At 38.5% G+C, this 4,822-nt stretch overlaps 1 pseudogene; it reads left to right on the forward strand.

Moving 5' to 3' along the window:
* Nucleotides 1-381: 381 nt before the first annotated feature.
* On the forward strand, nt 382-4,020 carry LOC114615481 (annotated as a pseudogene).
* Nucleotides 4,021-4,822: the final 802 nt, after the last annotated feature.

Here is a 4,822-nt window from a genome sequence, read left to right on the forward strand (position 1 = left end):
GTAGGTACCAATCCTGGGTCTTCTAAAAGAGCAGTAAATGCTCTTAACCCCTTTCCCATCTCTTCAGTCCCAGATTGACTGCATTTTTTTTATACTGTATGAAAGATAGGTTATAATAAGCTTTAATATTCATGAAGATTTATTCAAGTGTTGTTGTTAGAGACAGGATCTTGTATTTCTCAAGCTAGTCTCAATTTGGTATGTGGTCCAGGATGTTCTGGAACTCCTGGTTCTTTTGCCTCCATGCTCTAGTGCTAGAAATATAGATTTCTCTATTTCTTAAATAAGCGGTGCTGGGGATTGAACCCATGACCTCATGCATGCTAGGTAAAGAATCTACAAAGTGAGCTACATCTCCAAACTTTGTGGATTCATTAAAAGTAAACCAAAATTTGTCTGTTTCATCAAAATAATCAACCCTTCTTTTCCTGATACAATTGATGAGAGAGCAATCAATAAGAAGCTTACACCATTCATCATTCAGGTGCATGGAGTTCCCTACTCCCTCTTCCATGATTTGTGATTTGAAAGAGAGACCATAGGCTCTGTATTCTGTTTGTTTGATGTTAATCCTCAGAGCAGCTCTGAGTGTAGAATGACCATTGATATTTTAGACATTGAGCTGGGACTCAGAAGTGCTTGAGGGACTTGCTGGAAGTTCACACTGGCACTGAAGTGTTGCTCAATATTGAACTCAAAGCCCTGTGTGCTTTTCATTGCTTATTGAGTTAAGATATCACCAAAATGAACAAAATGATTTAAGCTTTAGGTGGTGTGCTTAAAGGATGGAGCATTTTTGTTTTCCACTGACTAAGTAGATTACTACAGTAAAGTTCCATTCAGGCAGGGGTGTCCTAGAGGTATACAGAGGGGTCATTTCCAAAACCTGGATATATGCCATATGCTTCTGGACTCCACTTGAGGCAATTTTAGAAAAATAACACCATGTACATGGACATATTTACTTTGGTTACTTGATATATTTACTTTACAATCTACATAATTTGAAAGCAACCAGATAAAAAGAAAGAATCCACTACCTATAGAAAGCTGCAAAAAGAATATGAGAGAGACAGAAAATTGTTGATTTGCTTCTTAACACTGAACTCTGTAGTTTGTTTTCTGTAAATATGGGGGGATGAAATTAATACAATGTATTAATTTCTCAACTTAGTGGTATTTTCAGTGAAGACTGAACTGGACAGGATGTGGGATGAAAAAGGTCAAGAAGTACATAATTTCACTGTCTTGCTGGAAAATTTGAACTTGACACTGAACTCTGCTTCTCCCATTGGGTGTCATGCTGTGAACATTGGTGGGGAAGATCTGTGTGCAAGGAAACCTCATCTGGTTTTGGGACTGCTGTGGCAGATTATTGAGATTGGCTTGTTTGTTGACATTTAATTAAGCAGGAAGGAAGGTAATGGAACACAGTTGTTCTTTTGAAAGATGAATATTGTTGAGTTTTACTTTCTCTTCATGAAAATTGTCAAGCTTGCACTTAACTGAGTTGAGCAGAAGGTACCTAGTATGAATGCAGAGCTATTAAAAAAAACCCATACACCACTGTTCTTTATCTATAGCTGACCAGATAGTTCACATTTGATTTGACTATGATGTCACAAAAACACAGAGAGGTTTTTCCTCACTCTCCACCATAGGATTTTGTGTGTGTTTGTGTGTGTGTGTGTGTGTGTGTTTCTGTGTGTGTGTGTTTATGTACATGAGCCTCCAGCTTATTAATCCAGGTATCCAAGGTGTCCAGTGAGCCCCAGGGATCCTTCTGAGTCCTCGTCCCCAAGACTTGGTTACAGGTGAACACCACTGCATCCAGGTTTATAAGAGAACTGGAATGAAGCACTGATCTTCATACTTTCACAGCAAGCAATTGACCAAGCTTTTCTTCAGACAAGCTCTATCAGTAAATCTGTAGCTTGATAATTTGGATATATTGTTAAATAGGAATGCCCAAAGACTGGCACAAACTCCAGCCCCTCTCCACCCCACCTCACCCCACCCCTGCTTCCACTTCTGCAGCTCTGAAGAGTACAAACATGTGCTCCCACACCTGGCTTGTCACATGGGTACTGGCAATTGAACCTGGGTCCTGTGGTTTCACAGCAAGCCCTTTATTGACTGAGCCATGTATTAAGCCCAGAGTTTGAAGTCCTGGAAACTGGGTCTCTATTACCAAAAAAAGTATCAAAAGACTGAAACAAGGTACAAAGCTGCAGACCCGGAATCACAGCATTTGACAGGCTATGGCAGGGAGATCATGAGACTGGAGTAGCATGGGCTTGTTTCAAAGAAAAAGAGACAAAGAGCACTCAAGTGCTTGACATGACCAATATAACATGACATACTGACTGAGGCATTTATGTCTACAAGCACTGGTGGCCTTGCTTCGAGATGGTGAGACTCTGGAAGAGCTTATGAAATTGTCTCCAGAAAAGCTTATGCTCAGATGGGCCAACTTTCATCTGGAACATTCAGGCTGGAAAAGATCAGCAACTTCAGTGCTGACATCAAGGTAACTGGCATTTGGAGAGATAAGATGACTTTAGAGATTTTATCCCAACTTAATAGAGATAAAAATTAAAGGTTATCATCAGGCCCTGCTGTCTTTCTTGTTTTGAGATAAGGTCTGGCTTTGTAGCCCAGGTTGTACTAGACATCACTTTTGTAGACAAGACTGGCCTCAAACTTACTGTGATTCTTTTATCTCTTTTGCTGTTGTTGTTGTCTTATCCCATCTTTTGGATATTTTATTTATTTACATTTCAGATGCCGTCCATTTTCCCCATTTCTCCTCCTTAGAAAACCCTATCCAATCCCCCCTTTTTCTTATTGCTTTTATATCATTTTAATTACATCCATGTATTAAGGTCAGTTCTAGGTTGAGGGTCTAGCAATACAAGGAAGCCTTTTGAACACTGGCATACAGAGAAATACCTCCATAGCTGGATGATACTTTTCTGTACATTGTTGATGTTTTTGTTTACTTTGGTTTTTCTTTTTTGAGGCATGGTCTCCTATGTCCCAAGATGACCTCAAATCTGCTTTGTAGTTAAAGATGACAAGAATTGTCATACTCACATTTTGTGGGGTCTTCAGTATTAAATCCAGGGTTTCCTCTATTCAAGGCAAGCACACTACTAACTGAGGCCATTTTGGTCTTTTCAGGTATGCTTTCACTCTGTAGCCCAGGTGGGCCTACAGCTCAGTGTGTCAGCTAGGGTGGCTTCAAAACTGCAATCTTCCTGCCTCTGCCTAAAAACTACATACAGGCAGATGCCTAGTCAGTGAAAATATTTTATTATGAAGCCAGCTTTGAATATTTTTGAAAAGCAAACAATTCTTGCACTTGTTGATCATGTGAAGCCTTAACCTCAATCCCTATCACTGTGGGAGAAGAAAGAAGGGGAGAGATGACCTCATTTGGTTAAGTGTGTTCTGATCTTAAAAGCTTAAATCCTATCTTGAAAACTATATGCCAACTAAATGCTTCTCATTTAAGCTTTTCTTTATTTCAACTTTTGATTAAACATATAATTAACAAAGCAGCCGATGTTGCTTCCGTAGTCTGATACTCATCATGCTTTGTAATACCAAAATGTGTTTATTTTCTCTTTCCTTATGCTTCCTTGATTTCTGCTCTTTTATCTCTTGTTTATCTGTCAAGCATATTGTCTTCAGTAACACAGTGAAGGTACAGAAATACTTAATAACTTTAATGAATTGATAGCATAAATTGTAAAGTCATAACAAAATCAAGTTCACAGAGAGGTATAAGGCCAAACAGATGGACTTTGCTTGGGCAATATCTCAACAATAAGAAGACAGAATAGAATGCATTATATTACCACAAAAACTGATCCAAATGTCCTCATCACCAAGGAACAATATGATGCACCTACTCTTTGTAAATATGATCACAGTGGTATGTTCAATTCTTTTGTAGGATTCCAAAGCCTATTACTATCTGCTCAATCAAATTGCACCAAAAGGACAGAAAGAAGGGTAACATGGACAGATATTAACACATCAGGTTTCAAAGTAAGTATAGGTGCCTTTTCTAGTTCTAGTCTTTTACCATTGCTTGTTTCTTTTTTTCCTCCCCTTTGGTTTTGTGAGACAACCTCTTGCTGCATAGCACTATAACCTGCTATGTAGAGCATGCTTGTGTTAGACTCATACACATCCACATGCCTCTGCTTTCTCTGTATTCGATCTAAAGGTATGTGCTGCCACACTCAAATAATTTTGAATAAATTCTATCAAAACATCTATGTAATTTCATGTAGTGGTGTTAAAACTTTTAAGATTATTTTTAGAAGATGTGGTACATGTAAATCACAGGAGAGAACATACCCTTATTTATTTTGAGAACTTGTGAGTTCCATAATTTTGATGATACTGGATTTTATGAATGACATAAACATTCAAAGGGAGTATGGGGAAGTAAGGATTTCCCATGGCTTATTTCCCATGTTAGGGGTAAAGGGAGAGTCCATGCATTAAGGTATCTACCTGGGGTAACTTGTCCTCCCTCAAGATATACTTACAGACACACTCAGAGGTAGGTCTCAAAGTTAATTCAAAACCAAACTGAGTTGATGGTCAAGATATACCATCCCACTAGCAAATCCTACCTGTTTGATGTTTTTCTACTATATTGCTTTGAGGTGTCCCCCAGAGTCCATCCAGGATTCCTCTACAGGCTTTAGAATTTGGGCTATCCGCTTAGCATTTAAATTCCTACAAAATATTATCCATATCTTTCAGTCTGCCTCCAAAACCTATTTTCTCTTTCATATAGCTG

This window comes from Grammomys surdaster, unplaced genomic scaffold (genome assembly GCF_004785775.1).
Source record: "Grammomys surdaster isolate TR1022 unplaced genomic scaffold, NIH_TR_1.0 126702, whole genome shotgun sequence".
NCBI classification, from domain to species: Eukaryota; Metazoa; Chordata; class Mammalia; order Rodentia; family Muridae; genus Grammomys; species Grammomys surdaster.